Genomic DNA, 16,190 nt, shown 5'->3' with positions numbered 1-16,190 from the left:
TTTCTCTGTTATCATCTCTACTGCCTCTCTAAAATTAGAATTGTCAAGCAATGAAGATGTAAAAGGTATAGCTTTATCATAATCTTCTGTTGAAGACTTAATATGGTGAGAATTCCAAGTAATCTTCCTTGGAATGGCCAGACAATCCTGTGTAATGAGGAAAGGAAAAAAAGACATTTGAAAGTAAACTGGCCTGAAGCTTGATCAACACTGACCCCACTGGCCATCTAGAGTTGGATGGGAAGAGACTGAGCCTACCTTCTGACTAGCCAGAGGCTGAGCCAGTGCAAGGGAACTAATGTAGGGGGCCAAAGCAGCCATCATTGAAACCCACAAGTGGGTTAACACTTGTCCCAAGTCTATGTTGGAGAGCATAACACTAAAAACCTTAAAGACAACCAACTCGGTCTATCAAATGAACAGGGCACAGCACAGAGGGCTCTGATGGTGGCCCAGCCAGTGTTAGAGGGGGGGCCAACACTGGAAATGTGAGCTTAGATAATACCATATTTTACATGAAGGGAAGAACTCATCAAATCACCAGGACCAAAAAAGAAAAAAAAATTTCAATGTTATGTGGGTTTTTGAAAAACCTTGGGCTCTGATTACTTGGTTACTATGGACATTCAATCATTTTATACACTGATACCAAATAAAACAGGGATGGACTATGTTACAATGAAATTGTTATGTTCTAAACTTTTTTTCTGATAATATGGTCAGTTTCATTATGGAAATGCTGGACATTATTTTGAGTTATGTTTTTAAATGTAATTCTTCCCTCTTCCAACAGGTGAACAGGGTAGCCATGTGAGCAGACATGGGTCCGAGCTGTGCTATTGTTTTTATGATTGCATAGGAGAAATAATTTAGTATTAATAGTGAATTTTTAATAACATTGTTTGTTATAGGTGTTTTATAGATGTGTTAATTTGGAGGGGGGTAATTTAAATACTTTAACATCATTTACTGATAAAACAAAAAGTGCTAAACTCACATTTAATTAATTGCCAAATACACTTCCTTTTCAAACCTTACAGGTAGAAAATGTTGCTATCTCATAAAAACACGTAAAATATTTAAGTAACTACAAAAACAGAAAACCCACCAATAAAATACATTAACAAATGCAAAAAAAATCTTATTTAAAGTACATAAGACCGAAGTCTTAACATGCTACCAATAGAAATTTGATTCTTTAGTTTTTGATTGGTTAACATGGGCTTCTTGGGATCACATGGTTTTATTAGGGAGTTATTTAAATGTCAATTGATTGAATATGGTATTATTTTGATGAAGTCAAGTGTTATAAATGGATGAAAGTGCTTAATCAACTCCTTCACTGGAGTGTTTTTTTTTTTTTGTTTTATCAGTATGTGTGTAGGTTATTTGGTTGTCTGTTGTGTAGTTTAACATCATTTATCCAATATATTAATTCTGCCTGCAGTTATTTGAAGTTTACATATTTTTATGATCTTAAAAGTGTTCATTTTTTGATGTAGAAGTTTTTAAATATGTTAAGAAGTTAAGAACTAAAATATATAAAAAAGTACAAAATAACACATAGTATGATAGCATCCATCTAAAAAGCACTAAAAATAATATTGTTAAAGGGTAATTGATTAGAGTAAGTAAATTAACTGAGAATGAAGAATTGTTTTTGAAGGAAGACATTGGTTTGTGTTCCAAGTTTTTAGCTAAATGTTACCCTAGACAGATGGTAGAGCAGAAGTTTAAAGAGGTTATAAGCTTGAGGAATAAAGATTTTAATGCTGAAAGGCTAGCCAAAAGTCTGAATAACTATAGAATGGGGATGTTAGTGCAATAATCTTTGGATGGGAAATATATTAAAAATACTGTGAAGGAGATTGAAGGGTTTTAAGTAGTTTCCCCTGATATTAAAAAGAGAGTAGGGGAAACACCCATTTTTTGTGAATAAAAGAGATTAGAATTTTAAAAAAATATTTTCCAGTCCAACTTAAGTTATAAAAATCTTAATAATGATAAGAAAGGAATGTATAAGTGCTATAATTGTAAATATTGCCAGTAGTTAAAAAGTTGATGGGATGTTTTTATTAACAAAAAGAAAATAATTGTTCCAAAGTACTAATCATGCAAGTCTAGGTTTGTAGTCTGTTTAGCTATTTGCTCAACCTGCCTTGTCTGTTATGTAGGTAGGACTACTAGAGAACTGAATTGCAGAATATATGAGCATTTATATGCTACTGAGACAGAAGATGTTAAATAATGCATGGGGTAAGCACTACTTGAATAGTAAATGTAAGCGTTCCTCTAACTTTCTAGTTGTTGACCAGGTACAATATTTTTTTAAACAGATTAGATGCAGAAGATGAATTAGACTGGAGGGAATATTGTTGACAACTGAGATTAGGTGCTAGCAACCCTCCAGGGCTAAATAAAGAAAATTGTACGATTTATTTAAAAAAAAGGTGGCTTAGGTACTAATGCAAACATAAAGAAAATTATAAGATTTATTTAAAAAGAAGGTGGCTTAGGTACTAATGCAAACATAAAGAAAATTATAAGCTTTATTTAAAAAGAAGGTGGCTTAGGTACTAATGCAAACATAAGGAAAATTATAAGATTTATTTAAAAAGAAGGTGGCTTAGGTACTAATGCAAACATAAAGAAAATTATAAGATTTATTTAAAAAGAAGGTGGCTTTGGCACTAATGCAGGCAGGAGTGAATTATTTAACTGATGTAGGAATTCTTTGATTAGTAGTTGTATAAAATGTCCTGTTATTTCTTGATTCATTCAGTCTGAAGAAGTCTTATGAGAGACTAAAGCACTTACTGAATGTTTTAGTGTGGTTTATGGTGAATAAATATTTTGTATTATTTTGGTCATTTTTGATTATTTAAAAAAGAAAAAGAAATGCTATGTTGGTTTACTAACAAAAAAAAAAAGACAGACACGAACACAGATGTGATGTAATACCTTTTATTGGCCCAACCCAGCTTTTGCAAATACTTGAGATTTTTAGCTTGCATACATCCTTCTAATAAAAGGTTGTTACATCACATTTATGCTCCAGTGACGACGTGTTTTCAGGACCACTAGAGAAATGACTGCATTCATCTTCCAAAGATCAAAAGAGTGAAAAGAAACACTCTGCTGAAACTCCATGACATAATCAGTGGTAGGAAGAACAGGACGGGCCCATTAACCAACAGTATGCATAGACATTGCAGGAGAAGCAGGTCCTGTTTTAATCACTATCACCACCATCTCTGAAGGGCAAGAAATTGTATAGGAATCCTCCAAGTGCTTCAACACCTATGCCAATAAAGGAGAACATAGCTTTGACCATAACAAATTTAACATGTTTTAATAGACTTGGACAGCATGGCATTTATAGGTAAACTAGAAGAGCAAGGCTTTACTAGAAATTATAACAGGAAAGACAGGCTAAAGTGAGGTTGGACATCCCCACTCCCTGCCTGAAGCAACAACAGAGCTGAAAATCAGGTGCTGACTTTTCATTAAAACTAGGTAGAGTTTGTCCATTAAAATACATTTTTCTATCTCAACCAAAACATATCACTCAGATGTAGGCATGCAATCTGAAAAGCCACCATGACAAATTTAATATTAGTACATGTAAATTCCCAACAATGTAAAACCGTGTCTAGATATTTAATGTCTATATGCAGTCATATCTTTTCAGAATAACTAAAAATACACTTTGAAAGAAACTAATAGTCAAATTACATTTGATCTTACTACAGAATCAACAGAGTATCAGTGGCCCTAAAACTTGTTAAAGTTTGATACCAATTGTTTTATCAAAAATACTTTTGGAATATTTTCACACTAACCTTTAACTCCTACTTTCACCATAAAGTGTCTGTGCCAAACTTTACTGTTATCTTTTCCTGGTTCAGTAAGAACATTTTGTTCATTATTTTTTTTAGTTTGAAGCATGTTCCTTGGATCTCAGATTCCATTACCACACTTGTTTTACCCCCCCCCCATTCTCAACAACAGTTTAATAAGTCCGAATTGTTGCTATAGTCTCTTCATTGTGTACATCATTCATATACTGCTTTATGTTCTACAAAAACAGAAACACCTTTTAATCTATTACCAGTTATTCATTAAAATGAACAATACTCAGCAGAAATAACTTTAACCCCCAACAATTTCCAAGTGTCAGCAATGTCTGCCTCAACAGTTTCTACAGTTCTGGCCTAGATGCAGTAGGCCCAAATAATAGTTTCCAAATAAGGAAAGAAAAAACAATCTGTCCATACTGACTTCAGAGTATGGCAGTCCTTTGAATTTAATCTACTTGTAATCCATCAGTCAACATGACTAGCAATAAAGCTGCTTGGCAAAATGGCAGCACTGAAGTGAGAACAGTAACCCTGCCCATCCACCCACTGCTACCCAAGAAATTCCATTAATGATTGCTCCTGGAGCACAGCCTCCTGTCTGCTGAGTATATTATACCCTACTCAGTTTAACCCATTTACAGTAGTAGAAGGGATGCCCAATCCTGCAAGTGTACAGGATAGCTGAACAGTAAAGGCAATATTCGAAAGACAGCTGCAGTTCTAGGATGGGGCCACTCGCAGCAGTTTCATGTAAGAAAAAATAAGCTACCTGTCCAACTCATTGCAGTTCAACATGCTCCCACTCATGAATACTTTTAAATGATAATTTATATTTACTTGCTTTTGACTGAATTAGTCCCGTCCCACCCCAACCCATATAATAGCCTCACTAACTGCATACCACACCATTTGATGTAGGCTTGTATTTTACAGTGATGCCAGGGGTGGCAGTTCCCTAGCATCAAAAGCACACTGGCTAGATGTGTGGTACAGGCAAATTGGAAAGTGTACATGGGACTGACTTGCTTTTGAAAATTATATCACCTACATTCCTCTAATTGTCCCCCACCCATCAAATCTCCAGTCCTAATGCTCACCTTCTGTGTGTCAGCAAAATGTTGTTCTTCCCTGGACCAGAGACTGTTTTTTTTTCACTTCTCAGCTGCTTCCTGCTTATTGAAATTATTGCAGTCAATAGATGACTGACTTGTATTTGCCCATTGTTCTCCAAAATAATGCTTCTGGTTGGGGGAAAAATGTAGAAAATTCACTATCACTTTTTGAGATGAAACTAATTTCCAATATACATCTTGAAGGTGAATTTCCTAGAAGCTTTTTTTTTTTTTTTTTTACCAGACTGTTAACTGTCAAAGTAAATTATATTGGCCTGCATTTCACTTGGTAAACACTCATACCAACTAATTTGGGGCTCCTCACTCCATGAACTACATCACCGTTCTCTCATGTTTTTCATCCCAAATGGAAATTTTTAGACAGAAAACTGTGAAATCTGTCATGACAATTGTAGTCACATATAAGTATTCTGGAAGTTTTATTTTGGCTTATTTAAGGTTGTCCTGAATTATACTTCAGTGTCTTGTCCAGAGGCACTTCTGAATTCCTGTTCCATGCTGACTGACCAAGCTAACTACTCTCCCACCTTCTGCATTTACACCTGTTTTTCATTATCCATAACCTCACTGTCCAACCTGCTAAATTCATATTCAGCACCTGTTACTCAGGGACCTCTCCACACCAACCAAATTACTGTTCAGTGCTCACTGCCCAACTTAGTGTGGGGCCTTATAGGTCAAGGGTCTGATTCTGATATTCACAGGCATCTTTGCAGTTTTAAAGTTCACCCTGTGCCCATTTAGGCTTCGTCTAAGTACTTCTGTAGCCTCACACTTCCCACAGAGCTGTTGCTTAATGGTGTTTCTAATGCTTTGATGCATATGTTGGTCTTTTCGGCTTTTCCCGGTTAGGGGTTGGCACAGCAGAACTCCGGTCTGCTAATGATTAGCAGTTGATTTTTATAGTGCCGAGTTGTCAGCCCGACACCCAGCCTTCAGCAAAGGCACGTCCATTCATGCATGTCTTTCGGAGGCCACTCAACCGCGGGGAGGACATGCAGACTCCACACAGAAGGCACTCCAGCTGAGAATCGAGCAGTAGAACCTCTTGCTGTGAGGCAACAATGCTACCACTGTACCACTGTGGATGTTTTGATGCATATAAACTTTGCATTTGTTTAAGATCTTTCCTGAGGAGGCAGACTTATCCAGAGCATTTGTCCACTGCTGTCAAGTCATATCTGATTCTTATAGTGACCCTTTGAGCAACTGTCATCAGCCACAGCCAAAATTTGCTGGCTAAGTAGAGAATGGAATTGGTTTGCCAGGCCTTTCTTTGATATCTCACACACATATATATTGCAAGCACACCTACATACAATTTAGACATGCCATTTACCTTTGGGATGTGGGAGAAAACCAGAAAGAAAAACATTTGAACACAAAGAAGACATTCAAAAGTCACCAAAGCTGAAGAAAACAAAAGCACTTCTTGCTAGACTGTGTCAGTGCTACTCGCTGTACCACTGTCCTGCCCCTTAGCCAGACAACAAATGACTAAACACACTATTGTACAACAGTGAATCAGGTTAAAGCGGTAGTGTACAACTCCTCCTTACTGTTCTACTGAAATACATTTTATTGGTCAAGCACAAAGGGTTGCAATGTTCAGCATACAACCTGACACCTGGGCACACTTTGTATATTGTTAAGATGATAAATCATAACTAGCAGAACTGGTGCCTGTGCCGTTCCCCAAAGCAGCATCCTCTCAACTTTAACTTAAAGGGTTAAAAAAGGTCTTCACTTTGAATAAAATAAGTTTGTCCAAAATTCAAGGATGCTATTGGTATCGTAGTCAAGAACAGCTGGCTGTATTTGCAGATGACATTTTATACCTGATAAAACCAGAAAAGGACATTTCAGTGTTGTGGAACATTCTTTTTGTGATATAAAATTAATGAAGATAAAAAGAAAGGCAATAGCTGTAAATTATGTACCACACATGAATTGGTTCAGTAATATCCATTTTTATGGGGACATGATAAAATTAAGTACTTAGGAATATGGATTAAAAAAAGATTCTGGTGTGGCAGTGAAGGATATGTGGGAAGAGACTGAACAAAAGATAATACAAAAACTGAGAAACTGGAAGCTCTATTATATGGATATGGATAGTACGATACAAGCAGTTACAATGTTTAGTCCTTTTAGTTTTATACACAGGTCAGGCATATTTTAATAAGCCAGAGAAGTTGTGGACAGCAGTTAATAAAGAGGTAAAGGATTTTATCTGGGAGGGGAAGATAGCAAGAGCCAAGTGCGATAAGTTGATCTTCCAATTGAACAAGGTGGTTTAGGTTTACATGATTTGAAGGGGTATTTCAGAGCCACACAGTTAAGGCTCCTATACATAGCACAAGCAGAAAGCTATAACTCAAAGTGGAAAGGGATGATGATGAAACAGAGTGGAAGCTCAAGAACCAAGGAAACAGTGGGATTTCAGATGCAGATCCTTAAGGAAAATAAGAATAACCATGCAGAAAAATTATATTCATAAAGTAGCTGAAATTACTCTACAGACTAAGGCAACACAGATAAGGAGAAAGGAGATTCTGCCGATAAGGATGACTACACTTAGGGATACAGACAATAGGCAACAAGGGGCTGGAATTTATTGGAGAAAACTGGTAAAAGAAACAAGGTATTGGGAGCAAATAATTAGAGACAGAAAGGTAATAGAATGGGAAGAAGACAATTTACTTGAACTGCAGGATTGAGATTGCCTTCTCTATCAAGGACTGATAGTGCATAGACAAAGAGAAAGAAACAGAGGGATCCTAAGTGAAAGACCAGCACTGGTAGAGTGTTTAGTACAATCTAGAATAGAAACTGTTGTGAAAAAAGAATAATTAGTAGAGTATATAAAATATTGCACGATAAAGTACAGTTTTGTACCTACCATAAATGTAGATGTTCGAGTGTATGCACTGCTGCAGTCATTACACTTGGGTTATCCTGCCGTCAGGCGGTTCCCCAGTTGGCCTGAGTTCCAAAGTCTTGGTCCGGCGTCGGTTGCTGTCACCTCCTCCCTGACGTCAGTGCGACAGGAGTATATAAGATGCAGCCGACGCCATTTTCTTCAGTTTTTCTTGCCCCAGATGTCAGGTGTCCCTAAGTAGATAGGCAATTCCAATTGCTAATAAAGCATACATAAGAAAAGCAAAAAACAACTTACAGCTACCAGCAAATACTCCCCATAGGTAGTAAAGGGTAGAAGACATAGGTATGTACCAGCCAGTAATAGGGAAAGGAGGGAGGGTAACCTGGACTGCAGCAGTGTACACACTCGAACATCTACATTTATGGTAGGTACAAAACTGTACTATGTTCATCGTGTTACACTGCTGCAGTCATTACACTTGGGTAGAATCCCAAAGCTGAGGTAAGGTGGCTGGTTCTATAAGGCATTAGGGGTGGCTATAAGGCCCTGCAGCACTGCAGTGGCAAAGCCAGCTCTGGATTTAGAGTATAGAGGCAGATGGTAATGCTTGGTGAAGGTATGTACAGAACTCCAAGTTGCTGCTTCCAAAATATCCTTGGTAGGCAGTTAAAGTGGCTGTTGCCCTGGTGGAGTGAGATCTAATGCTGCTAGTTACCGGTTTTCCATGGTATTTGTAGCAGAAATGTATACAATGTCCTATCCATTTTGAGATAGTCTGTTTTGAAATGGCTATTCCCTGTGCTCCTGCAGCATATGCTACCAATAATTGCTCAGATTTTCTGAAAGCTGTGGTTTTGTCCAAGTAGAAGCGTAACTGCCTGTGAATGTCCAAAGAGTGCAGTAGTCTCTCCCCTTTATTCTGTGGTTTAGGATAAAAAGTTGGCAGGTGAATAGTTTGGTTTAGAGCCACACTGGATACCACCTTTGGCATAAACATAGAGTTAGTTCTTAAAGACACCCTGTCCTGGTGGAAAATGAGGAAAGGTTCCACTGCCATTAGTGCCTGTAATTCTGAAACTCTTTGTGCTGATGTTATTGCCAGGAGCAGAGCAGTTTTGCAAGAGATATATTTTAATTCTGCTGTGTTAGCTGGCTCAAAAGGAGGTAAAGTTAGTTTTTCCAAAACAAAGTTGAGGTCCCAAGTTGGAGTAGGTGCTCTACGGGGTGGTCTTATGTTTTTAGCCCCTCTGAGGTACTGTTTTAACAGAGGATTAGAGAAAATTGGTGGATCCATGTTGTAATGAGTGGAGATGGCAGAGGCGTGGATCTTGATGGATGAGAAGGAGAGGCCTTTGTCCAGCATCTCAGTTAAGTATTGTAGTATCTGAGGAATGTTTGGGACAAGAGGGTCAAGGCTGTGAGCTTGGTTCCAGGCACAGAATCTCTTCCATTTATCCGAATAGGCTTTCCTGGTACTAGGCCTTCTGGCCTCCAGAATGACATCCATAAAAGCCTCGGAGAGAGGCATTGCTTGCTTGACTAAGGAATCTTCCATGCAGCTATGTTTAAGGTCTTTAGCTGGCTGTGTAGTATTTGATTGTTGTGCTGAGTCAGCAGATGTGGGATCTGAGGCAAAATCCAGGGTGGTTCTTGTGCTAAGCTCCTTAAGATTGGGTACCAGTGCTGGCGTGGCCAGTCTGGTGAAATCAGGATCATCTTTGGCTCTTCTTGCCTGGCGTTTATGAGTACCTTTGACAGGAGAGGTAGTGGTGGGAAAGCGTATACTTGTAGGTTCTCCCAGCTGAATGAGAGGGCATCAACTTTCCATGCTTGTGGATGGTAGCTCCTTGTGCAGAATTTTTGTAGCTGGCAGTTTATTGGGGATGCAAACAGACCTATGTCCGGGCTCCACCATTTCTGTGTTATCATTCTGAATATTTGTGGATTCAATTCCCATTCGTGTGGATCCATGATGTTTCTGCTTAAGTCGTCTGCCAGTGTGTTTTTCTCTCCTGGCAGGAATTGTGCTTGCAGATGAACTTGAAGGTTTATAGCTGTGTTCCACAAGGTCATTGTCTGCATAGGGGGTAAGAGTGAGTGCCCCCTTGCTTGTTTATGTATCACATAACTGTGGTGTTGTCTGTCTTTAGCAGTAGCTGTCCTGGCTGCAGCAGGTCCTTGAAAGCTATAAGGGCATTTTGTACAGCTAGCATCTCTTTTTGATTGATGTGAAGATGCCTTTGTTCTGCGGGCCACGTGCCCTGAATACATTTGCCTGCCATGTGTGCTCCCCAGGCGTAATCCGATGCATCTGTTGTCAGTATTTGCCTGGCTGTGGGTTGTGTAAAAGGCTGTCCCTTGTTGAGGTGACAAACTTGAGCCCACCATTGAAACTCCTGTTGAAGGCAAGGGATTAGTGTTATAACTGTTTCCAAACTTTGACAGTGTTGAGACCATACATTCTTTAGGTACCATTGTAGTTTCCTCATATGCAGTCTGGCATATGGAGTTAGTAGTATGCAGGATGCCAAGTAACCCAAGGCCTGCAGAATTTTTCTTGCAGGGAGTTGGGTCTTTGTTGCCATCAATTGAAAGTATTGAGTCAGTTGTCCTTGCTTGTCTGGCATGAGATAAGCCATCTGGGCCATTGTGTTCAAGCTGGCACCCAGGAATATATTCTCTTGTGAGGGCACTAGTTTTGATTTCATTTTGTTTACTGTGTACCCCAGGCAACTTAACTTTTTTTTTTTTTTACAAACGCCAGATGATTTAGAAGAATGTCCCTGCTCTCTGCTTGAATCAGGCAGTCGTCCAGGTATGGATAAATTTGAATTCCTTTCTGTCTGCAAAATGCAATTACTGGTGCCAGGCACTTTGTGAAGACCCTGGGTGCAGTAGATAAGCCAAAGGGCAGTGCAGAGAATTGATAGTGCATTGAACCAGCTATGAATCTGAGGTATCTTCTGCGGTTTTTTCTGATAGGGACATGCAAGTATGCCTCCTTGAGGTCCAAAGTCATGAGCCAAGCTTTCTTGCCCAGCATGGGAATAAGCTGCTGTAGTGTCAACATTTTAAATTTTGGAACATCCAGCTAAGTGTTTAGAGATGAAAAATCCAGAATGGGCCTCCAGGCTTTGTCCTTTCTGGGTACCAGAAAGAGTCTTGAGTAAAATCCTTGTCCTTGCTCCTGTGATGGTACCTGTTGAATAGCTCTCATATCCATGAGTGCTGTAATTTGTTTTTGAGCCTCCGCCCATTGATTTGGTGGCAGATTTGGCATTCCTGTTAACCTTGGCAGAGTGTGAAAGTGGAACCTGTAACCTTGAAATACAATGTTGAGAACCCATTTGTCTTTGGTGATCATTTGCCAGTTGTGGTAGAAGACTGTCAGTTTTCCTCCCAAGGGGGCTGCCAAGAGGGATTTGTTTGGCAGCTGTAGTGGGAAGTCATTGGAGCTGCTTTTTATATGATTGGGGCCTGTCTTCCCCTTCTTTCTGGCCTGATGCAACCCATTGTCGAGGCATGTAAGGACCTTGTGTTTGACCTCTATCTCTTGGATGTCTGTATCTTCCCCTTTGAGGTCTGTCTGTAATTGGAAAGGACCAATTCTTAGTTGGCCAATTTCTGCTAAATCTAGGAAGCTGAACCTGTAAGAAATCCTTCACCGTTTGCATAGATTTTGCCTTATCCTCCATTTTCTTTAATACCTCTTCTGCCTTAACTCCAAATAACACATCCTGCTGCAAAGGTGCATCCAATAATTTTGCTTTAACATGATCTGGTAACGTATGTTCTTTTAACCAAGCATGTCTTCTAATGACACAGCCTGTAACTGCTGCTCTGCAGGAGGCCTCTAGAGAATCAAAACCACATTGCAGAGTATGCTTTCCCACTTGTTCAGCAGCATGCAATAAATCCTGCATTTCTTTAAAATTACGAGGATCTGATTCTGGAAGCATTTTTTGTTTTAACTGAGACAGTAAAAATTGCTGATAGCATGTGAAACTGGCAATTTAAGGCTCTCATTGCTAAAGTTGCAGAAGTATATACTTTCTTTGCCCATCTGTCTAATGCTCTGGAATCTCTGTCAGAGGGAACTGGATTCTTGGCTGATGAGGCCTTAACTCCTTTGGGTCCCTGAGAAATAGTTTCAGGGTCAGCTACAGAGCTTTTATACATAAATTTATGTGAGTCAGGGACTCTGTAGTATCTGTCAGGTTTAACAGGGGCTGGAGGTAAGGAATCAGGATTTAAGCTGGATTCAGTATACACATAATTCACAATATCTAACACTGGCGGAATAGCAAGGGGTCTGTGTTGAGGTAATAAAAGGAAGTCTCTGAACCTTTTCTTGGATTCTGAGTAATCCTGGCCTTCCCAGTGGAAATGCTCCCTCATGGTATGTAGGGTTTCCCCAAATGAGTAGTCCTCAGGTGGTGAGGCTGATGGAATTGATTCCTCAGCATCAGAATCCTCATAAGGGGGTAAAGAGTATCCTAGGTCTGAGGATGAATCAGAAGAGATGGACACCTGGTTGGATGAGTCATAGTCTGCATCCTGTCTAGGCCTTTTATCAGGAGGGGGATGTGACCCCCTGATCAGAGTGATTAGGTCTTCGGCCATTTTGAGCATTTGTTTCTTAGGCATGGAAGCCTGCCCTGGAGAATGCTGTATTTGTTTCTTTGATTTTAAAGGAGGCTTAGACTTATTTGAGGGATTAATGCTTAACTGAGTAGGTCTAAAGACACCCTCTGAAGCTATGGGTTGCTCAGATACTCCGGATCCCTCTGAAAGGTTAGTCTCGGTAGGCTGAATAACTTGTGCGTCCGAAGGTCCAGCCATCTCCACGTGGGAGTCAGAGGCGGCCTGTGGTTCTACAGAAGTGGTCGTCAGGGGCTGCGAAGGCGCCTCGCTGAAAACCGGAGAACCGGCGACTGGCCTAGAAGAGGCTTTGTCAGTTTTGGGCCTCAAATGCCTATCCTTGTCTTTGCGCTTTTTGTGTATTCCGGTCGTATAATTGAATTTTCTACCAAAATAATGTCAGGCAAAATCAAACCGACGTTTAATAGTGCGCTTGTTAAACCTAGCACAAAACCGACAACCAGAGACGTCGTGGCCTAGGCAATGGGATACAATAGGAATGGAAATCCTTATGAAGTATTTGCTTCCCACAAGAAATACAGTTATTAACATTTACTGACATCGGTCTGAGGCAAGAAAAAGTTTCCCCAACGGGGTACTTAGCTTTGTAGAAGACTTCGGTTCTGGATTCGGAATGAAAATCTCAGGAGATGGCCGACTGGCACTTGCAAACTGCTTTTGCTTCTGGCACCGCGGCAAGAAAGACTGAAGAAAATGGCGTCAGCTGCATCTTATATACCCCTGTCGCACTGACGTCAGGGAGGAGGCGACAGCAACCGACGTCGGACCAAGACTTTGGAACTCAGGCTGACTGGGGAACTGCCTGACGGCAGGATAACCCAAGTGTAATGACTGCAGCAGTGTAACACAATGAACATCTATAAGAATCAATCAGAGGAGGTTAGAAAGGATTAGGAAAAGATATTGGATAAGAAATCCACAAAGAAACAATGGAAAGGTATATGTGTGTCTCCCAAATATGAAACAAAGTGTAGAAGATTTTTGGAAGTGCCTACACAGGTATCTTTATTACCTCAAGTAGACGCCAAAGATTTTGCCTCTGGTAGACAGCAAATGGTGATGTGATGGCAAACACAGGTAGCTGGGAACATATTTTCTAGTAGTGTAATGAGTTGGCAAACTTTAAAGATTTCCTGTAGACTGCTCTGTCAGAGATACTGGATGAGAAATTGGTGTAACTAAGGAAATGATTTTTTTTGAGTTATGATACAGAATCAGAATTGCCTAGACAGAAGCATTGCTGACTCTAATTATGGTGGCTGCCAAAAAACAATTACTAGAAAATGTAAATCAAAGTCTAATGCATCTTTACTAGAAGTAGTGAATATAGTAACAGAGATAAAACTAGAACTGGGATCTTTAGAAAAGGGTAGGAGAAAATTACAGTACATACAGAAGAGTAACGAGGTTTAAAAGAAGGCAGGATTTGAATGAGCAATGTAGCATTTGACTGACAATGACTGGATAGATTAGAAGTGATACATAATGTTTGCAACTACAATTATGTCAACATGGTTTGTTTTCATTTATATAAATGTATGCATGTCTAAGTCATATGTGATAATTTAATAAAGATGTTTCTTGTTTTAAAAAAAGTTTGTCTGTTATGAAACTGTAACAAGCTGCTTGTTACAGTCAAACTACCACACACCAAGCTCTTCCGCCATGACTACAAATGCAGAGTTGGCATTCAGAAGTGAATAAACTCCTGCAGTGTTGATACCTGCCAGTCATGCCTTCTGACTGCTTTTTCCTGGAGAAGCCACCAGTTTCACCCCATCCTGTATGGGAAAACTTTCAGCTAGGTTCTGCTCAATTAAATTACAGCTATGGCTCAGTGTTCTTTCTTGAGTCAAGATTCCTTTAGGTCCACACTGCATGTTTTGTAACCCCTTGTCTGCTGTTTACTCCATCAGAAATACTGAGTTCAGCATGAGTATATGACAGCTGATGAAATGCATATCTTGATGGGAGAGAGAGAGAGAGACTATAATACAATATGCTTAGGTGTGTGTGTGTGTGTGTGTGTGTGTGTGTGTGTGTGTGTGTGTGTGTGTATATATATATATATATATATATATATATATATATATATATATATATATATATATATATATATATATATATATATATATATATAAAGTGTACACACCCCAGTTAAAATGCCAACTCTGCATTTTTGTGATATAAAAAATGAGACCACAATAAATCATTTCAAAACTTTTCCCACCTTTAATGTGACCTATAACCTGTACAATTCAATTGAAAAGCAAATAAATCTGTAGGGGAAAAATATAAAAAATAAAAAACATACAATAAGCTGTTTGTATAAGTGTGCACACCTTTCAACTAATACTTTGTTGAAGCACCTTTTGATTTAACTACAGCACTCAGACTTCTTGGGTAGGAGTCTATCAGCATGGTACATCTTGATTTGGCAATATTTGCCCACTCATCTTTGCAAAAGTGCTCCAAATCTGTCAGATCGCGGGGGCATTTGTTGTGCACAGCCCTCTTCAGGTCATCCTGACAGATTTTATATGGGATTTAGGTCTGGGCCATTCCAAAACTTTAATGTTTTTCTGGTGAAGCCATTCTTTTGTCAATTTGAATGTATGCTTGGGGACATTGTCGTGTTGAATGGTGAAATTCCTCTTCATCTTCAGCTTTCTAGCAGAAGCCTGAAGGTTTTGGGCCAAAATTGACTGGTATTTGGAACTGTTCATAATTCCCTCCACCTTGACTAAAGGCCCAGTTCCAGCTGAAGAAACCAACCACAAAGCATGATACTGCCGCCACTATGCTTCGCCGTGGGGATGGTGTTCTTTTCGTGATGCGAAGTGTTGTTTTTGAGCCAAATGTGCCTTTTGGAATTGTGGCCAAAAACTTCAACCTTGGTCTCATCAGACCATAACACATTTTCCCACATGCTTTTGGGAGACTTGATGTATTGTTTTGCAAATTTTAGCCAGGCCTGGATGTTTTTCTGTGTAAGAAAAGGCTTCCGTCTTGCAACCCTACCCCATAGTCCAGACATATGGGGAATACAGGAGATTGTTGTCACATGTAGTACACAACCAGTACCTTCCAGAAATTCTTGCAGCTCCTTCAGTGTTGCTGTAGGTCTCTTGGCAATCTCCCTGACCAGTTTTCATCTTGTCTTTTCATCAATTTTGGAGGGACATCCAGTTCTTTGCAACGTCACTGTTGTCCCATATTTTCTCCACTTTTTGATGATTGTCTTCACTGTGTTCCATGGTATATCCAGTGCTGTGGAATTTTTTTGTACCCTTCTACTGACTGACACCTTTCAACAATAAGCTCTCTGTGAACCATGGCTTTTGCTGTAGCAGGCAACTGAGTAAATGTCAGGAAAATCCTTCTAGGACAGCTGAACTTTATTTGGGGTTAAGCAGCGTCGATGGCGGGTGTGTACCCAAGAAGACTGAATGCAGTAATTAAATCAAAAGGTGCTTCAACAAAGTATTAGTTTAAGGGTGTTCACACTTATGCAAACAACTTATTGTATGTTTTTTTTATTTTTTATATTTTTCCCCTAACAGATTTGTTTTTCAATTGAATTGTACAGGTTATAGGTCACATTAAAGGTGGGAAAAGGTTTGAAATGATTTATTGTGGTCTCATTTTTTT

The sequence above is a fragment of the Protopterus annectens genome, chromosome 2.part0 (assembly GCF_019279795.1).
Source record: "Protopterus annectens isolate FY-2018-M chromosome 2.part0, PAN1.0, whole genome shotgun sequence".
In the NCBI taxonomy this organism is placed as follows: Eukaryota; Metazoa; Chordata; order Ceratodontiformes; family Protopteridae; genus Protopterus; species Protopterus annectens.
Note: the sequence above shows the minus strand (reverse complement) of the source record.